The sequence below is a fragment of the Oryzias latipes genome, chromosome 21 (genome assembly GCF_053564925.1).
Source record: "Oryzias latipes strain Hd-rR chromosome 21, Olatipes_Hd-rR_3.1".
NCBI classification, from domain to species: domain Eukaryota; kingdom Metazoa; phylum Chordata; class Actinopteri; order Beloniformes; family Adrianichthyidae; genus Oryzias; species Oryzias latipes.
In genome coordinates, this window is record NC_136257.1 from 11,372,775 (window position 1) to 11,394,366 (window position 21,592).

General features: G+C 38.9%; 1 long non-coding RNA gene across 3 annotated transcripts in view; it reads right to left on the minus strand.

Annotated features, from left to right (window-relative positions):
- Positions 1-18,387: 18,387 nt before the first annotated feature.
- LOC111946746 (uncharacterized) overlaps positions 18,388-21,592 on the minus strand; it is a 97,987-nt gene continuing 94,782 nt past the window's right edge. Inside the window, exon 2 of one of the 3 annotated variants that reach the window (XR_013652922.1) lies at positions 18,388-18,527. This is a non-coding gene — a long non-coding RNA (uncharacterized LOC111946746). The remainder of the gene's footprint in view (positions 18,528-21,592) is intronic. The other 2 variants (XR_013652921.1, XR_002872491.2) reach the window with 2 other exon arrangements.

The window sequence follows — 21,592 nt, forward strand, 5'->3', positions numbered from 1 at the left end:
CAGTGATAGCAATTATCATCATTGCTTGTTTCTTAATCTGATAAAAACCTTCTTCTACTTGATGAGAAAATGAGCAGGTCTAAACGAGGCTTAGATTTAAGAATTTTTTTCATGCTATATGCAAAAGTCTTTGTCCTTTAAGGCAACAGATTATAGTCCCCCCCCCCCCCCCCCCCCCCCAGGCTGCTGTCATATTAACATTAGCTTGGAGCTCCAGAATGGACAAGAAAAAACGACGAGAATGGCTCGAGCAGGGCGTTGCTCACGGGGCGGTCGCTCGTGCCAGGCGGTGGCACGTGCTCGGGCCCGCTAAATGCTACTTGTAGCTTTAATTCTGACTTAAAACTGAAAAGTTGAAAGGGAAAAAAATATTTGAAAGTTGAAAGTTTTGCTTTGAAAATGTAAAACTGAAACTTTGAAACGGAAATAGTCAAGGTTATATCCGACTGGCAGACATAAACATTCACTTTTTTAAAGTCTGCTTTCAACACAAGTTTTTCAGCTTTCAGTTTTGTGCTATTTTATTTTCGGTTTTCAAAACTCCTGGCCCCCTTTTGGCACCATATTCTTCCTGTTTTGTCTTCCTTTTGGAAGTGTGGCAACACATTTCTTGCTTTCTCGTTGCATTTTTTCACAGCTGCTCAGTCTTACTCCTTTTTCTTAAATCTCCTGGAAGAATCTCCCTCTGCTTGCTAACTTCCTGTTGATGTTGATGGAACAGTCCAGTGGTAGAAAGGGACAGGGGAGGAAGAAACACTTTCACATGAGTAACCTTATGCCATTTCAGTGATTTTTTCCCCCCCTTTTTTTGGCAGGGTTGAATAAAATTGGCAAGAAAATAATTTGAGACATTTTTTTCTTAGTATTCAGCTTGGGGGGGGGGGGGTGCCTACCCTTGCCTAATGGTAAACATAAAATGAATTAACAACTCAATAATATCAGTGGTTTAGTGATTTCAGAGGACACGTATGAATCCAGGTAATTTCTAGTCAGTCTTAATGAAAATCTGTGACTGAAAATCACAAGAATTCAGTTTTAGAAGCATTTCCTGTGGCAGCATTGTTAGATCTGCTCTCCAACATTGTAAAATTCCAAACTGGATTATAGATCAGCATAAACATCTAAAATTAGCTGCTCATCCATCCACGACTGGATCCTCTGACAGCAGGGGCACGAAGGCATGATGTCTGCCCCAGACTTTTCATATGCAGAGTTAAGACTTTCAATTAGCGCAGACAAAATTAATAATGCATGGGCTCCCAGCTCCATCAGCACTGACCTGCTAATGCCTGATGCAGCTGTTTCCATCCCTCAGTATTCTAAGGCACTGTTGGCTAACAGCTAGTCTGGGAAAAGACCATAAAGTGTCATATGTTTATCAGCTGTAGCAACACTGATGCTTTCACGCCACATGGCATATGGTGTGGTCAATCAAAGATTCATAATGCATTAAAACCAGTTATTCCCCACAATTGCTAACGTAGTTTGCATAGGCCGTTAATAGTTCACTTTATTCAACAGTAAATCAGGTTGGAAAAATTTGCTGGCCTTTTTTTGTTGACAGGTGGAATTAATATTTAAACAAACTGGGGCAAAATGGTTTGCTCAGTTTGCACTGCACAGACTGATGTTCCCCCTTGCTGTTTTTTTTTTTTTACAGTTGACTGACTGCTTCCATTTTCACAGAGTGGAAGAACTGGGTCGTTGTTTGCTTTTTGCTTCTAGGTTCTAGTGGATAGCACATTACTGCAACACATGAGACGCCAAATTACCACTGAGGTTGACATCAGACCTGCTTATAGAACAAATAACCACTTTGTTTCTGCTTATTCTGGATAAACGTGTCCAATCAATGGTTATGTTGTTTTTAGCCCCAGCCGTTCGGGTTTATAGCAGCTTTTAAATGCCTGTTCCTATTGTAGTTTTGAAAATATTGTATACATTGCTAAAAAGAGTGCTGTGTTGATCTGTCTTACAATGAAGATGTGACATTAAATTTTCCTGTTTTTAAATGATCCTATACTGAGCCTATGTCGGTCACAAAGTAAAGTATCTTGGTCCTGCTATTTAAGTCCCAGTCCAATCATCTTTAGATCATTTTTCAAAGCGTTCCCATAATGATGATTATGCTATTTTTATCCAAAATCCATAAACATGTGTCGTTTTCTAGGACATAGTTTACGCAGAGCGGCAGTAGCTTATCAGAAATTCACCTCTGAGTTGTGTGTGGGACAGCTGGCACAGAGTGAACCCGCCCCCATTTCCCATCATTCCTTTGTTTTTAGTCTTTCCCGCTAGTTTACAGCCCCTTACAACCCCAGCCTAACTTGACTGGTGCAACAAAAATGGTGAGCAACATTGGAGCTATACATTCATACAGTTTGGAGCTCGATGTCAGCTCAGACGAGGAAAGCAAAGAGGAACATGGATCTATTCATCTGCAACTGGATGCCTCAGAATGGAGCAAGCAGGGAGCTTGTGGCCTGCCGTTGTGGTTCCTAGATGTCATCTACAAGCTTTTTCCAATAGCACTTTTTTTCGTCTGCTCCTGATTCACAATAATTTCATTGAAGAAATACCCAGAAATGCAATTCTGAGCCTATAATGTTCTTTATTTATGTCCTCCGTCACCAGAAAAATGCTACAAGAAGATATAAATAACACCAAAAACACAAATTTCATCTGATTGGGTCTTTAATGACAAAATGACTGAGGATGAGACATTCACAGAAAATTGCTGTATATTAAATACTCAGGCTAACACTCTTGCATGCAGGTTTTATTTATGCTCAGGTATAATCAAGATTCTTTTTTTTTTACATTGTTGCACAGCTTTGTAAACAGCACACCAATGGACTAATTGAAAGGCAGGTAACATGCAGAAACTGCAGCAGGCATATGAGGCTACCCTCAGAATTGTATTAAAAAGACCATGGTGCTGCAGCACAAGGGAGATTTTCATTGGTGTAGGAGTTAACGCTCATCAAGATGTTTTTTTTTTCAATCTCAATCATTGTAACCTCACCAGCATCAGGGACAGCACTCTTCTTACCACGCTGTCCCCAAATTGGAGGTAAGCCCTTCTTGAGCCCTTAAATTTTTAGGCTTTTAATTTTAAAATGTATGTTTCACTTTAGTTGTTCTGCATGTCTTTTGTTATTGGTTTTTTTTTGTTTCTTGTTTGGACCTCATGTCTGTCATAAAATTCTTTTCTATTCCATTCCATTTATTTATTTTGGAAATAAATAAAGTAATTAACTAAGTAAATAAATAAGTAGGTACTACTGTGAAATGCTTACCAGTAGAGTTAATTATTGTTGCATAGTGTAATGGCACTAGTGTAATGGTTTAATATAGGTTTAGAAACTGCAACCACCTTGCCAAGTTTGCAAACAAAATTATTGTTTGTTTCTGAAAGTTCATTTGAAGGGCTTAAACTGAAAACTGAGACACACTGACACACAAACAGCATAAAGATTTACTATGAGGACACCTTTGCATAAAATCAAGTTTCTTAATGCAGGCCTGATAAATGGTCTGCTGTTTTGCTGTTTTTCTTTTGATTTCAACCCTAGCTACTTTGCATTTATCGCTGATACTGCAAAAATGTTCAGTTCTTGGCACCTCTGTTAAAGATGAGGGATGTGAGGCATCAGATGCTATTTTCTTTCATGAACAGCCCCTTTAAAATTTCAGATTTGATGATAATGACATCCTTAAAAGGAAAAATAGGACAAAATAAAAACATATAATACAATACAATACAATAAAAAGATTTTTGCAATTTTGCAAACAAATTTGAATTAGTTGTGGCTCATCTCAAATCTAACTAACTCATAAATGTGTGATAAATGTTGGTTGTGGCTTTGTTTACTTTTTTACTGGTGTTACTTGTGTCAAGTACTTAAAGCTAAAAGAAAAAAAAGTATGTCGCTGCTTTTAAAAATTGGTTGTAGACATAAAAAGTAACTTCAGACACACTAAAGCTCCTCTGTTTTGTTGTTTTTGCAAACCAGCCAGAAGTGTGGAGGAGAAAAGGAAGGGGATTGCTGGAAATCTAGTTATTTGGTGCCATCTAGCGGCCATAGTGCAAAACTGACCTGTCCTTTGCGCGCGCACGGAGTCAGGCAATTTGGTCACTAATTAACTGCTTTGATTAGCTGTAAGTGGAGGCCTGTTAAAGTTTACCCTGGATCACGGGAGAGCAAATTAACAAAGAGTAGCAATTACAGCTTCAGTCCTTTATTATCTATAAAAACAGGGGTCACTTTAGGGTAATTTGTTGTCGTTAACCCGTGTGAAGTTTTGAGTGTGTGCGAGGAAAAAAAGCTGACAGGAATTCCGTGGCCTCTAGACTCGTGTCAGAAGATCAGCTGATGCGTCCGACTGTGCGCGCGCCGGCAGGAACCGTCTACAGAGCGCGCGCCCCCCACCCCTCTCTGTGCAAAGAGAAAAGGTGCGCTTGGATCTCTGGCGCTTCTTTATGCGCGTCACATGCCTTCTCTCCATGCCCGGCTCGGGTGCCAAGACAGGGGCTTAAACCTGCGTCTGGAGATGGGAGCTGTGAGATCCCAGGGAGCGGATGTTTGGCGCCGTGAAATAGGATTTGAGAAGGACCGAAGCGATGGAGCGAGAGGGTGAGGAGCAACTGCCAAGTCCTCTCTAAGGATTTAGTGCCCCCCTCCTCACCCCGTAAACATATTCAGTTTGTGAGCACACATTAGAGAGTATAGGAAAGAGAAAAAGAGGGGATATGGATTAAAATGAACAGAAAAGGAAAAGCAGATGGGGGGGGGGGGGGGGGGTATAAGGAGAGGAAACAAGTCTGGAGCAGCAAAGCAAGTCAGAGAGACCTGAACATGTGTTCCCCACTTTCTAATCCTGTCAGGACTTCAGGTTCCCACCTTTAAATGTGTGGCATTCCTCCATCCATTTGGAGTAGGGGTGAATTTGTTGGCTGTGAAAGAAAGTGATGGATTTTTACCCCCCCCCCCCCCCCCCCAACAAAAAAATAATTAAATGAAATGGCAGCAGCCAGGACAATCAGCAAATGAGCCCCACCAGGCGTCATCACAAGTATCTGATCAACCTTTGCTGAACACTTTTAGTCACTTGTTTTAGTCGCACAGTAGTTTCACTGTGATCAGTTCTTATGGAAATAAGTCTAAAATCAATAGTGACTACTATTTTGAGGAAAATAGCTGAAACCCTCAAATCCCTACATTTCCTGCCTTCAACTGTCCCTCAGATTTGTATTAATGCCCCCACTAAGCACTTCTTGAATGATTTCCCCCTTGCCTCTTTTTTTTTTTTTGCCTTCCAATTTTCCACAAAAGGACTCGTGCAATTTTGCCATTACTCATATTATTGCTGGTGGCTGCAAACCGAGTCTTGGCTCTGTTCCTTAGGGGTAATTGGAAACTGCAGGTGTGAGAGGGCACATTAGCATACGTAAGCCTTGCACAGCATACTACTTCAGCCCTAATGGCAGCATGAAAAATACATCTATCACGCTAATGCCTAAGAGATGGATGTGCACTGTAGTTACACCACTGAGAGCAGTCATAAAGGTGTGAAAGCCTGTGGTGTTAGTGAGCTGCAGGACTCTTTCCCCAAAGTGTTTCTGCTGCACGTTCAGGTAAGTACCTGAGACACAATGAAAGGGAGAAGATGGAAGTGAGCATCTCCAGCTCATGCAGCGTGACAGTGACAGGTATGTGGAAAAGTCACTTTAGACAACCTGCTTACGGGGGTTGTGACACACCTTTCACCTGGTAAACCTAAAAAAACAAAACAGCATGAAATAAATGAAAAAAACCAAAGGAAACAAAAAAAAAGTAAATTTTTCCTAAATAGTATTTTGGCATAAATTTCACAGGTGAAAAATACACATTTTGTTAAAATAAAATATTTAAATTTCTTTTTCTTTTTGCTTTAAATTGACAAAAATAATTCATCTCAGGTCATATATTAAAAAATCTAATGGAACATTTTTTGTTACCATGGTAACTAGTTTTTAGCACAGAAATGTATGTGTTCCATATAAGACAATAATTTTCCTGATAATTCCTATATTTTTAGGGAAAAACTCTAAAACAAAATTCCAAAAAGTTATAAATTTCAAATATTTAACTCATAATAAAGTTTTTCAAACGATCCATTATCTGTCTCGGACCAAGGTGTGTGAATTTTCTTCTCTGCATTTGACACATTTCCTGGGGAAATGGTGAGCTGCAGACACAGCTACACTCAGGAACTGTTTGATGGTTTAATCCCCCCAATCAACCCCTGTCAAGCAGGGGGGAACTGGGTCCCATTTTTAAAGTTTTAGTATGACTCAGGGCAGAAGTTCCACTAGTTCCATACAGGTCTAAGTATTATTGTATGACTTATGGTGAAAAATATTAATACCGGTATCTACATAGATGTAAATACCTGTAATATTGTGAAAGAACTGATTTCTAAAATAATATTGCGTTTTACAAATTTTTACATTGACGTTATTAAAGCCACATCTTTTTTTTTTTGAAAGACCTTAACTGTTCGTTCTACATTTCTAACATTGAAATGAACAATTTAAATGAAAAATACTCTTATATGTGAGAAGAATGTGCTTATAATGTGGCAGTTAAATTGACCTTTTATTGAAATTGTTGACTGGGATGTTAGTAAACCTGGAACACTGGAACCTGCACTTTTTCCTAGTTAAATGCAACTGTAACCTAAAAAAGGGATGGTAACTTCACCATCAAACCTCAACTTCATTCAAAGTTTTCTGATGATTTTGAGGTGCTTAGAGTCCAAAATTAGTCCTCCCTGCAGACCTTCAATCCAATGTGGTCTTATGGTTAAGCTCAAGAACATAGCATGGCACGAGCTTCCATGGCTGGACATCTTTATAGTGTTACACATCGCCAGTGAACTGCCAGGGGGAAAAAACTGTAACTGTGAAGTTCTGGCTTGGGGTTGTTTTTCAGGATCTGGACACAACCCCTTAATTTCAGTCAACTACACACACACTGGGCATTTGACGCAGGTTAAATGCATGGTGTTTACGGTGGACCAGCAGGGAAGGGCTTCTTTGTCTTTTTATTGGGTTACTATTTAATGGCACATGTCCGCCACCTACAGTTGGAAGACTTTTGGTATGATATGTCAAAGCTGTGTAAATCTGCTGAGTCTTCCTCCAGGCTTTATCTTTCACAGCTTTATTCCGATATATCAAAGGATAAGGGCAAATACAAATTGCTTCCATACCCCTCTGGCTCCTCCCTATTGTCGGAGCATTCAAAGCTTTAGTGGTGTCCAAAATGTTTTTTTTCAACCCTTGTGCTATCTTAGATGACCCCACCCTTACATTGACGTGTTCTCCCTACCGTGACAAAGGTGGATAAAGGTGGAAAGATTTCATGTAATCCATGGACACCAGTGAAGATCACAAATCATTGAAGAAAAAAGGTTCAGCGCACTGTCTAGTGGGTCTAGATGACCCAACTCCCAATGTTAAAATGCCTAGGATAGCTCAAGGGTTCCGGAGGAATCACAGTGACTTAGGGCTGGCCATCCCTCTGCCAGTGGAGTGATCTGCGTTGCACTTTTGGGACAGAGGAGAAACCTATTTCTTCATGTGGGTTTGCTCTGAAGCACTGATGTTTATGCTTAAATGCAATTATTGACTTTTTGTTTTTGCATGACATTTTAAAGTAATAAAACCAATGTTGGTAGGAATTTTCAGAGCGCTGGCAGCTACACGCTAACGTAGATGACCGGCAACTATTGATGACATCATCAAGCCGTAGTAATGTTCGAATTTGAAAACACTGGTTGTGTCTGAATTCCTTCCCTACTCATATAGTGCACTATATAGGTGTGTTCGTCATTTTGTAGTGCTGTCCGAATCTACAATTCCAAATTCCAGTGCACTAGAAATGTCACGGAAGTATCTGCGAAAAACCAGTGTGCATCGATGCTAACTAGATTGGCAAATAAAGACTACAATGGATTGCGTCTGATCAATTTTTGCCCCAATTTTTTTTTTTTTAAATAAAATATCGACTTTGACATCTTCAGAACACAATGGACTCATGAATGATCGTTGCAAAACGCTCATATCAATTAGATTTTAACTAACTACACTACATAGTCCCGCACTATGTAGTTTTTTAGCAGTTAGGTGTTAGGGTGGGAATTCGGACATAGCCACTATTTTTCCATATCTTTCCATTTGGAGGGAAAATAAAGGTATAAGAAGAAGCTGAAAGGGTAGGCAAGCAATTCGGATTCAGCCTTGGTCTCATATAATTCCTGCCGGACATAAACCACAATTATTAATTTCTCTACTATGATCAATTTTCAAACAGTTGTGAATGAAAGGGGACGCCATCCATACATTACTTCCAAATCCAAGTTCCTGATTGGTCAACCTGGTTTGACTTTCAACACACATTCAATAGCCGCACATTTTGTACACAATGCCCTAAGAACGGCCGTAGAAACTTGCGTAGCAACGTGTGAGCGTGAGAGTTTTGAATGTGGAAGTCCAAAACGTTTGTTTACGTCCGTTTACATAGACTGAGGGTGGTATGAACATAGCTTAAAAGCTTCAGGAAGAGGTTTTAGACAAACAGTTCAACAGTTTTAGGATTCCTCCTTCCTGTCCCATCAAGGCTGTGCACAAAGGTCCACAGAGAAATGGACGAGCGAGTTTGATGTCGAAGAATTTGACGGGGTCAGTACAGAGCACCTGAACACACCTGTGGGAGGAATTCTTAGCCAGACCATTTCTCACGGTCCTTGTTACCAAACATGTCCCTTCTGCAAAGTCAACATATGTGAAATTATTTTTAAAATCCCCTAAATATTTTTGTAGAACAGTTAGAATTGGACTGTTGAAACAAATTCAACCAAATTATTGTGAGTCTGATTGACCCTTTGGGATTGATGACAAAGCTTTTGCCTTCATTTCCCAGCAGCACGTGTGTCTCAAAACCCACAAGATCAACAAATGTGAAGCAGAGTTGGATCAAAAGTGGGCGGAAATCTCTGTAGATTATTTTAACTGAGGTAAAAATGAAACAGAAAAAGATTTAAAGAAGATTTTTCTCCAGAAAAGAATGAAACATGAAATACTCATGAACATCATTCTTCTGGGCTGCATGGTGCCAAAGTACTTTAAAGTTGTAGGTGTTCCTGCAGCATTCAAATTTTCTAACGTCAAAGCTAGATATTTTGTGTATCTTGATACCCATTTAGCCACTATAATACAATCTGCAAGCACAAAATGGAAAGCCGAGTAGCAGATTCCTTGAAGGAGACAACATAATGACCCATTTGGACCCCCAACCCTGTGTGTAGGAGCTTTTCAGATTGCTAGCTGTGTTAGCAAATTGAAGGGCCACACACGTGTGTTATTATCATACACACACAGATGGAGTTGCAGTCTTTTTTTTTTTTTGTCCTGCCTGCAGTTTCTTTCTTTTCTATATGCTAGACCTTTAACAGCTTGTTAAACAGTGGCATCCATTGACATCCAGGCTCCCTGCTGAGCACATAGCTCCAGAAACATGCCGCACCTCTCCCTCCTGCTCTTTGGAAAAGCTGCCGTTGATTCACAAAGACTGACCAGAACCTCATAAAAGCACCTCTAAGCGGGAACTGAAGACATGCTAGTTTGGAAAAATATCAGAAAAAGGAAGATGTAATGAGAGTTGTGCTGCTTTTGTCATAGACTTGAAATGAAAAATTTCATTTTTGAAAAAAGAAAACCCCACCAATCACATAGGTGAAGACCAGAATTAAGACTTGTGCTTAAACCTGATCTATAGCATTTTTTCACATCACAACACAACCAAATGGATACGTTTCTATTACAATAAAACTTGTATTTGTATGTACTTGTATGTATCTGGTAGACTAGAACTTTTATTTGGACTTGCAAAACAAAATCTTCAGAAAGTAAAAGACCCTTGTTTCAAGAAAAATGTTCTTATCTTAAAAAGTTTTCTTACTAAGAAAGTGTTTCAATAGCAAAATAACGTGACTTGGTGACTAGGACTTTTTTTCCTAGAATAAGAATTCTTTTTAAGACCATTTTTTTTATCCTACAGGAAATTTATTTTGCTTATTTAAAGAAAATAATTGGAAAAGAACGGTAAGAATTTTTAACTTATTTGGAAGGGTCCTGTTTTGTTTGCAGTGTAAAAAAGTAACCTGTTGGCATCACTAAAGAGAGAAAAAAATCCACCTTCTAAAGTCCTTAAAAAAGTTGAGAGAGTTATAAAAAAATAGCCTTCTTTGTGTTCTTTCCAGCAGTTTGGCAAACTTGAGAGCTTATCACATTAGCTGTTGGTGCTGTAACAAGATGGATTCAGTCAACCCCTCCTTGGGGACTCCCCAACTGTCTAAACCTCCATTTGTCTTTAAAGATTTTATATTTTTTTGTTTTTATAAACCAACCGGACAGAGGAAAAATAGAAAGAGCAACTTAGATGCAAATGTCTAATAAACTCCTGCCGCCCTGCAGAAACTATGGAGGTTTTCTGAATTTGGTTAAAACAGCGTAATCATAATTAAAGGACCACTGAGCATAGCAATGACTGACTTGGTGTTAAATAATTCAGGCCGGGCACAAAACTCAAATATTAGGAATTTTCTATGTTCATTGTTCAAACAGTGGCCCCTTCCATAAATTAAAAGGGTGCCAAGCCATACGTCACTACCAAATCAGAGTCCCTGATTGGTCAAAGTTCAACCTGGTTTAACGCTTGTTTAGCAGAAAAGAAGAGGCAGAAGAGACTTCTGTGGCAGGTCCAGATGCAGTGGTGTTGAACATCCAGTCCTTTGGAGTATTAATGACGTTCAAGGTCTGTTTTATTGTTTAATCCAGAAACATTCAGTCTAAAATTAGGACATCAAAATTGATCAAGTCATTTTCTGGCCCGTTGTTGGTTTATTAGGTTCGATATACAGTTTCCCTAAATTTCCTGGATGAGTTTAAAACAATATTCTAACAACTTTCTTAAAGACCCTCTTGAAAGATTTTATACAAAGCTTGTAATTAATTGAGGTCTTTTTTATTTATTTTTTCTTAACAGATGTAGTGTCTCTCTTTAACCTGGTTTCCAAAGTTCACACTTTATTTTGCATCCATCATTTCATTAAAATGTAAAGGTTGCTAATCCAGTCTGTCGTTGGCCTACAGCAGAGGTCGGCAAACTCAAGCTCCGGAGCCGCATGTGGCTCTTTTAACCTTCAAGCAAAAAAAGTAATAATAATGGTAATTTTTAAAAGTAAAGGTTACTAAATTAGCCTTGATTTACATTAAATTATAAATGTATGGCTGGGGTGCACCTAGAAGTAAAATAAACTATGCAAAGGTTCTTACGTGCTGATATCTTGTTTTCTCCATGCTTCCAACAGAATGCACAGATTTAAAAAAAAAAAAAAAAGTCTGATCTTTTCTATTTGATCAGTTTATTTTACACATATTTTCTTATGGTTAGTAACCATCCAGAAGGGAGTTGAATATTTGTATAAATTTGTATATTCTTGTTTTTACTTTTTCTACTGGATCATAAACAAATGAATTCATGTTTACGTTCAGGTTATCAGCAGTAGTAAAAAGAAAAAGGATGATGGCCCACCAAAGTAGACCTAAGTAGCTATAATAGTTGTCTTTTGTTGTTTAAAATCTTTCATAGGAGCACGTAAGCTGCATTGAGTTGATCCTGTTTGGCACAGGAAGTCTTTTACTTTGAAAGAAAGTCTGTCAAAAGTTAAAAACAATTTCAAATTTGGCAAACATGCTAGTTTCTTTGTTATAAAAGTAACAATGTATTGAATGCAAAGTAATATTGGATTTTCCCAAAAGGCTCCTACTAGGTTTTGATCAGTAAGATTCAGCTTCAAATGGCTCTTTTATTGTTAAAGGTTGCAGACATACGGGCTACAGGGGCGGGGGGCACTTAAAAGTGACCACCTCATCAAATAACCATGAAGTAAAAATCGACAGTTGAAAAAAATTCAATCACTTTACGTTTAATTTATTGTTTACTGGGTGTGGGGGAATCCTAAAGAGTAATGCAATGAAACGCCTTCCGACTTGTTATGAAAAAAATGGGAATTCCTCAGAAAAAATGTCAGAGAACAGAGCAGACCTGGTATTGTGCTAGCCTGTGCTCATACAAAAACAGTGTCAGCAGCAGCTTTAGTGCGTTTTCTTCTTCAAAAGGTCTGACTGTTAATGACTGTGTGTGCACATGTATTTGTGTACAAGGACTTTCATAGCAGGAGGTCAGGATACTTTTGTGCTGACTGACTGTGAAGGATTATTATGGGATTAAGGGTGTCTCAGTTACCACGGTGAAATGATAATCACCGTAGCTGTCCTCTGATCTCTACAGGGAAAGGGCTGTCAATCAAACTGGAGAAGCTCAGAGACGAGAGGCAACAGGACCACATGCACAAACACGTGCGTTTTCTCCGGTGTTAGTGCACATATTGTTTGTTGGTGTGAATGTTTGGTGAGAACCGGCTCACAGATAGAAGGTGATGGAAGAAAAGAAGGTGACGCCCCTTTGAAACTTTGTCTGCAGATGAGTAAATCCACGCTTTTGTGGACAGAAAACGTGGTTCTCACCTCCCCTCTTGCCTCCAGATGGTCCCTGTGGAGGGAGGCTGATTATCAGAGTATCTGAGCCCGGGAACCTGAGAGTGTTGATGTTGGGTGGGCAGTTCAGTGGCACATCAAGCTCCCTGTCCCCAGGAGCCTGAACACAATCCTCTTTACCTGCCCCGTCCCTGGTCCTGTCCCACCCCCCTCCATCGCCGGCTAGACTTACGGCAGCTCCCTCCTCCACGCCCTCCCCCTCCGTTTACACTCTGGGATAGACTTTCCTCCACCTGACACGTTTGGAAGACTGGAATACCTTGACAGGCAAGTTTTCTGTGGAAGGTGTCAAGTGCTTGAAAGATGCTCGAAAAATAAGGCTTAGCAAGCTCTCAGGAGCAAAACAATGAACAGGTTTGTTACAGAACCTTAGGAGAACTTGTGAAATTAACCAAATCCTTCAAACAAACAGCAAAGGGGTCAGCAGCTTTGTTAATAAAGCTGTCATCATTTCGATTTTCAGTCCTCCACTCTGTCGATCGTCTCCTCCCTTCTCTCGTCCCAGCTGTTAATTAGGACAGCTCTTTGGTTTCCCTTTTGTCAGGGCAGGTCGTTGGGGTTTGGACTCTTTGAAAAACATCCACTCTTTTGACTGAAGGTCCATCTAAGAAATGTTTAGATAGTGACTTGTGTAAATAAAAAAACGCATGGAAAAAGTTTAATGAGTTACTTATATTCAATTTTTCTATTTATTGTAAAAATTTAAACCAAACTGGGCTGCAGCATTTAGTCGCATTCCCATCGTTTTACTCTGTGATAACGCTTCAGAAGAGCACCATGTTTGAAAACTACCGTCTGAAGGCTCTCAAATATAAAGTTACTAAGGAGAAAATTCACTGACATAATTTTTGAAAGAAGGAACTTTTGGGACTTTGACTGTTTTTTAAAAGATGTGAGAACAAGTATATAAAAAAGAGACTATTTTTTTTATTATAATTCAGCAAATTCCTTAATCAGAGGTATTTTAAAGAAGAAAATTCAAACTATTCAAACTAATTTAAGATAATTTTAGGTCCTTAGTAAAGCCATGCCAAATTCTACTTTTACTGTTGTAATAGTCTTTTAATTTTTTGCTCTTTAATATGAAAATTCAATGTATTGTTATTATTATTATTATCTTGTTTTGTTTGATTGCTGCTTATATGCAAATAGTCTGCTTATTTTGACCTAATTATTCATTTTTGCTAACAAAACAGGAAACTACAGTTTAACTAAGTAAATTGCAAACATTTTTTTAATATCTTGTGGTATTTTTTTATTATTAGAAGCAAATTGTTCTTTTTAAAATAAATGCATCAATACTATCTGTTAAAAATTTTGTTGTTGGTACACAACCTAATCATCCAAAAGTTCTTTTAATTTAAATGTAAATAATCAAACTGTTGAGAAAAAACAATGAATAATTTATGCTTTTTTTAATGTTTTTCCCCCCCACCTAATTTGTTTAAAAGAATGTGTCCATCAAAAAAGGAAACTGCTTTTGTGTTCTCTTTGCTTTTTAAAAAATGTAGTTTGTGCTGAAAATGTAATTTATTTGTGTTTTTAATCACTGTGACCTGAACGGTGTTAAAATGCTAATTTCTCTGTAGCAGCAGCAGAGGAGCGGGACACGCTGCGGTGCATTCAAAAGAGGGCAGTGTAAGCACACATGCACACGAGGATTTCTGCCGTTTCTGCAGACCTCAACCTTCATCATGTTTGCCATAAGGTTTGCCATATGCACATAGATTATATTGAGACTTTGCTCCTGTACAAAATCAAAACCACTACAACAGAACCTTTTCTCCTGTTGTTGTTTTAAATTGATGATCTATTTATCAGAGGGAAAAATGGCTTGAAAGTATTAAGCGTGACTAATTTCTGCAGACATTTCAATGCTGTGAGTGAAAAGCCTGGTGGTCAAGCTGTGAGGAAAAAGCTGCGACTGGTAATTGCAGCAACACCCACTGACCTCTGCGCGATGTGCATCAGCATACTCCTTCATAACACCAAAAAGAATGGCTTCATAGTTAGTGCATTATTGTTTCAGTGATGGCAGAGAGGTTGCTTTGCCTGCCCCTGGGTGGCATCATTAACACAGGCTGGAGCAACACGTTTAAATCAGATGGCTTTGTCACAGGTGTAACTACTGCTGTTCATGCATGTGATTAATGTCCCCTTTTTTGATTATTTTCTACGCTAGCTGAGAAGCCCTCGCATTTGTGATTAATGAACCCACAGCCTAATGTAATATAATAGTGATTTTGCTTCTTACTTTTGATGTATACATTTCTGAGTGTGTGTTGAAACTTTTGCCGGCGCACAGCACCGTTCAACCCCTCCGGCTCTGCCTGCAGTGATAGCTGGATAATCAAAGAAAGCCTTTAGAAGGCGTTTAAGTCTCTTCCTTGAGTAACCATATTTACTTGCATGGCTTTTAAGGTATTTTTCTTTTTTTCAGTTGCCAAAGGTTGAAAATGACAAGTTATTTTTAGTTTTTTTTTTAAAACTCCCACTCTCCTTCTTTGAAATGAAAAAGACTTAGTTATTCTCGATTTTGACCTTTTGATATCTGAGTCGGTATTCTAGTTTTTTCACTTCTTTCTCTGGCTCCTTCTCACCTTGTCGTCCACATCTCTGCGGCGGTGACAGAGACAGAAGACACAGAGATGTGTAATTAGCTGCTTGACCCCGGGGTTGGATTGTGTGACCCCGGCAGCCGCGAAGCGCAGTATCCAGCCTGATCAGATGAGTAGTTCTAAGGGATTGGCGGTTGAAAGACAGCCGCCCTGGCACCTCAGCCAACCCAGTTACATTAGCCAACACGGCCCAGGCGGGCCCAGAAAGACTCACAATCACCTGCCCGGTAAACCAACAAACACATGCTTTTAAACATCTTTAAACTCTGATGGGACTTCAAAACACCTTACCTGCCACCACAAAGAGGAGGGGTTGTAGGGGGTTGAGGGGTAACCTGACCTAGGTAGTGGATGGATAGGGGAGGGAGAGGAGGGGGAAGCAGTGCTGGCCCTTGGTCAAGTGCCTTGTATTCCACAAACAGGCCATATCCAGTTACACTCTACCTGAGAAACTGAGCCCGAGGAGGGGATTCAAAGAAATGCATGCAAACCTCCCTCCCCGCAGTGCGCCGGCTAATGGAGATTTCCCTCCTAGAAAAACAGTCAGATTTAGTCTGAGGACGCGTCCGGGGATTCTGTGAAAATGAAAGTCAGGCTTGTGTTAATGTCCCATTTTCCAGCTGCAGAGTTATTAGAGGAACGGCTCAGAGGACGGGTCAATAATTGGTAAATGTGGCTAAGCTGCTTGTGCTGCACCCCCCACCCCCCGCTGAACTCATTAAAAGCAGCAAGATGGGAGAAAGCAGAAGAGTGTCATCAAGGACACGCTGAGAGACATTCACCTGAGACGCCGCTGCTCCAGGCGCCTCAGTCTCCCAGCTGTTTGAAGCTGTGACAGAAAGAGATGCTGTCAAACTGTTGCTTTTGGGAGGAAGAGGGAAAATGAGATGAAAAATAAAGCAATAAAGTTTTTTTTAACTTTTTTTTTTTTTTTTTGCAGAACTTAAAATCACATCAGATGATCATCTTTTGATCTGTTGTAAAAGTGTTCCCAGCGATCTTTTGATCATGATAATGATTTTTTTTAGCCAAAATGTAAAAAAAAACTGTATTGTTTTCTAGGACATAGTTTCTGCAGAGCAGCAGTAGTTTATTAGAATTTCACTTCTGAGTTGGGAGAGAGGCTGGTGGAGCAAGCCCATCGCCCATCTGCTCACACCCGCTAGCTTACAGCCCCTAACACCCCCACCTAACATTACTGTTGCAACAGAAATGGTGAGCAATATTAGAGCTATCCAGCCGTACAGTTTTGACCCAAATACCATCTCAGACGAGAAAAACAAAGACGTTCATGGATCTATTTTTCTGCGACTGGATGCATCAGAATGGAGCAGGGAGCTTGTGGCCTCTTCTGTGTTACACCTTTTTTCTGCCCCTGATTGAGATTGATTTGAATAAAGAAATAATCGGAAAGGCAATTTTGAACTTCATTTTTTTTATATATGTCCTCCAACATCCGAAAAATGCTACAAGAACCTGTTAAAAGCACCAAAAACACAATTTTCATCAACGTGGGTCTTTAAGGCCTCACATTTACCTGTTTCTGCTCTCTTTCACTCATCCGGGCTGTACCTCTTTACTCTCTCATGTCATCATGCTTACACAAGCTCTGACTGCCTTTTCCCTGTTGTCCAACCCGCCGTCTTTTCCCTCCTTGTTTCCCCCTCTTTCTTTGTCTTTTTTCTGCTAGTTGAAAATCTGCAAGGCTTGCTCATCGGCGCCAGCCTTTGTTAATCCCCTCCCAAAGCACCTTAGCAACGCAAGGAATTTAGAGATGCTAAAAAAAAAAGAAAAACACACAAACACACACGACAGCAACAACTGTTCTTAACGCTGGGATCGTATTGGCAAGAGTGGCCACATCTTGAGATGTGTGTGTGTTTTCCATAAGTAGTTGAGAACAATCTGGAAGGGTGTGATAACCAAGGATCTGTCGAGAGTATGCATTTGTGAGCGTGTGCTCCGTGTCTGAACAGGGGGTGTGCACAGAGACGGAGTTTAGGATGTTTATGGGATATAATTTCTATATAACAACCTGGTAATCACTGCATGTAGTCACCTGAGATACTCATTATCTTGTCTGTGTACATGGCTCGGCGATGTCCGTTCACCGTCTGTCTGGATAGCCTGGCATTCAGCTGACAATGAGAAGCTGAAATATTTGGAGAAAAAAAAATCACTTTTGATTGTGGGTTTTCTGTTATGAGCCTGCTTTTTATGTTTGCCACATGCTTTGGTGGAAAAGAAAAATAAATGGAGCAAGGTTAGAATACTGGCAGTTTTTAAGTCAATTATTTTTTATTCCTTGGCTATGTGGTTTTTTTGCACATCACACAACTCAACCTGCCTAAAATCAATTACTTTGGAGGAATGATAAAATAACTAAAGGTGAATTTAAGCTTTTGGATTTATCACATTGCTCAAATGTTAAACATTTTCCCCAAACCTTTAAAACAAATGAAGGACAGCACATTTTTAGGCAAGAAGGAAAACTTTTATTCATTGGATTTTTTTAAGCTAACAAGTGAACAAATGAGTGACAAACAACATTACTTCTCTCAATATTTAGTATGTTCCTTTTAGTCACAAATCAATGCTAAAATTGGCATGACATGCATTATTAAAAGTGCTATTTATAGCTACAGAAAGAGGCCTCAATGCTTTCATTCACTGCATTTTTTTTTTTGGTTTCCCTCCAACGGAAAAATTTACACTGTGGATCACGGCCAAATAGGAACAAAAAAAAAAAGCATCAGTGATTCAAATTAAAGAAAGCTGGATCTCCTCAAGTGTCCTCTTCTGCGGCCAGACGTCACATTAGACACACTTGAAAATGTACAAAAATAACAGAAAAAGCACTGAGGATATAAAGACTGGAAAGCTGTCCCTTCTGGTTCTGTTTGAATTTTTTTTTTCTTCTGAGACTGGCTAAACAAAGGACCTTTTTCCCAGCAAGGATGCATTTAAAAAAAAGCCCCACATGCTCTGAAATCACTCGGATACAAACACAAAAAACAGATAGTGTAATTAAAGGGTTTAGAGCAGGTAGTGCTGCAGAGGGAAGAGTTAAATGGTGAAAACTGGAGGTGCTGACATTTTCCTAAAGGTCTTCTTGCCCACAGCAGCCGTCTCTCCTGGTGTTTGGCGTAATGACGGCCTGCCAGTGGATGAGACAAGGTGCTATCTGTGCATCACAGTCGGCCCTCTGTGATCCACTGGAAATGACTTTGATGGTCACTTTCCTGGAGGAGAGAAAGACAGAGAAATGCATAAACAGACGGTATTGATTTATATTAAACGACGCCGAAAAATAGCCAGCAGTTTGATACAGCTATCATATAAAGTGTTTCTCTCACAATAAGCTGTGTTTAGTGCACCTGTAAAACATCAGATCAATAACAGAATGAATCAAATTTATACGGCGTTAAACATCCTGATAACTGATATCAATCCCCCGGCTTTACAAGCAAAACAAATCAGGCTGGAATCATTACGAACAATTCATCTGTGCCTTTTTGGACGTTTCGCCGTGGCACACAAATCCTTCACTTGTTCCAATCTGACCTATCTAAACGACCCAGGCTGTGGATCACTTGACCCGCTGCAGGTTAAAGGTCGGCCGCTTTAAACAGCTATCAGGGTGCTGCAGGTTGCAGAAGGTGCCATAAAAACTGCTGTTTCTTATCTGAACCCTTTGACCCCTCATTAACCCCCCACAGCACCGCTTTGATAGTCAAGGCTTGACCAGGAGAAGCAGAAATCCTTCACAGCATCCGGCGGACTTGTGCAGGTCTTCATGAGGGCAAGAAATGCAGAAGTTCTAAGTTAGGATGAGTCAGCAGCGACTACAATTTAAACAGTGAGCTACTTTCAGCTTTTAGAAGATTGAATTTCGGGATTCATTTTAAGCTCTATGCTGGCCCTGATGTACAAATCACATCAGCAAATCCCTCATTGCAAAAAGATAATAAAGATCACAGCTAAAATTTAAAAAGCAATACAAATAATAAAAAAACATTATATTTTTCAAATCTAAACAAATTTACAGAGACCATAACTTTATATATTGAAAAACTAAAGTAATTTCCAGCAGTCAAAATAAAATTTTAAAAACTAGGATTTTGTGTGATACCTGGAAAAACTGAGCTTTAAATATTACTATAATGAGCGTGCAGGCCCCTCTCTTTTAGTTTGAAGCCCTGCCAACCATGTGGGCGTGTGATTCACTAAGTAATTTGTAGTAATGTTTAGTTTAAAGATGGTTTATGTCTCATTTTAGCACAGTTTAATTAGCCTTAGTTTTTGCTATTTCATGCCATGATGTTCTTGGCAAACTTATCAGAATTTGAAGTCTGTAAAAGTTCAAAAATGAATCCACAGAATGAAATATTGCATTGATTCTACAGTCTCATTCCTCTACGGTTTTTATTGTTAAGCACTTGAAATTATTTCGTTGAAATAGATAGAGTCACTGATCTAAAATACATATTTTCGGTAAATTTTTTGTCAAAAGTTTAATTCTTACACTGAAATTTTTTATTGTTTAAGCTATAAATGTTTAAAAAAAAAGGAGTAGAAGAAAAAATAGATATTATGTGTTTTAATAACAGCAAAATGTCTAGAATCCCAAAACAGGTCACAGAACCTGGTGTTGTTGTGTTTGACACAAAGATGTAATTTTAAAATTGTCTGAACAAAGCAGGTTTTAGTTTTTGAGGGGATTAATTTAAATAAAAAAATTCATTCAAACGCAAGAAACAATGAATAATTACATTTATTTTTTTCCTTTTTACCTTTTGTAGACTTAAAAACTATTTTAAATCTGAAGTTTTATATTCTGTGATCACACAGAGACTGACATCAGCCCAACATATTTTATAAAAGATTGATTCATGTTTATACACCACGTACTGATTTGCACATTTTTTATTATGGGGAACGCACAAATTATCAAAACTCACTTTTATAAATTGAAAAACTAACCAAAGTATTGAAGCCTTAACTGCAGTTTTAATAATCTGTGCCATTTGTCCCACTTTCAAAACATGACTCATTTTCTTGTTTTACTTTCTTGTGTCTGACTTCTTTGCTAGCTTTACATTGTCTTCTGTTCTAACAAGTTTAGATGTGTTTGAGGATTAAAATAGCACAAAATAGGGATTGAAATTATATGGATTTGTCTGTGGAAATAGAAAATTTGAGTTGTGTTTCATCTGGAATTTAGTGAAATAAAAACCTTTTAACCCTTGTGCTATCTTAGATGACCCCACCCTTACATTGACATGTTCTCCCTACCGTAACAAAGGTGGATAAAGGTGGAAAGATTTCATGTAATCCATGGACACCAGTGAAGATCACAAATCATTGAAGAAAAAAAGATTCAGACGACTGTCTAGTGGGTCTAGATGAGCCAACTCCCAATGGTAAAGTTCCTAGGATAGCACAAGGGTTACACCTAACTTTACAGCATTATCTAATCCTTAAAAGTAACTTACATTTATAAATCGTAAAAATCAATTCTGATTTAATCTACAAAAAAGATTAAAGTCCCACTCCGATCATCTTTGGATCTATTGTAAAATTGTTCCGCAGTGGTCTTTTAATTATGATTGTGTGGTTTTAAGCCAAAATCAAAAACCTGTGTTGTTTTCTAGGACATGTATTTTCTGCAGAGCGACAGGAGTTTATTATAAATTTGCTTCTGAGTACTAGGCGGGACAGTTGGCATGGAGCAACTCCCTCTCCCGTTTACCCATCTGCTCACGCTCTCTCCTGCTAGCTTACAGCCCCTCACAACATCAACCTAACGTTAGCGGTACAACAAAAATGGTGATCAATATTGCAGGTATACAGCCGTACGGTTCTGAGTGGATATCAGCTCAGAAGTGGAAAACAAAGATGTACATGAATCTAGTCGTCTACAAGTGGTTGCATCAGACTGGAGCGGCGCAGGAAGCTTGTGGCGTGCCAAGCGTACTTTCTACTTTCACAAATACAATCTTTTTCAAACAGCATTTTTTCATCTGCTCCTGAGTAACAACAATTTGAATAAAGAAATACGCAATTTTAATCTTAATTTTTTCTACATTTATCCTCTATCATCAGAAAAATACCACAAGAGCATGTTAAAAACAACAAAATTAGGATTTTCATTAGAGTATCTTTAGGCATTAGTTTTAACCACTTTAATACGCAAACTTGTGTTTTTTCACGACCGTTCCACATATGTCTAACTGACTTTTCACGCATGTACCACCGATGTATAACTTTTATATTGCGTATACAGTGCACAGATCACGTTCAATTT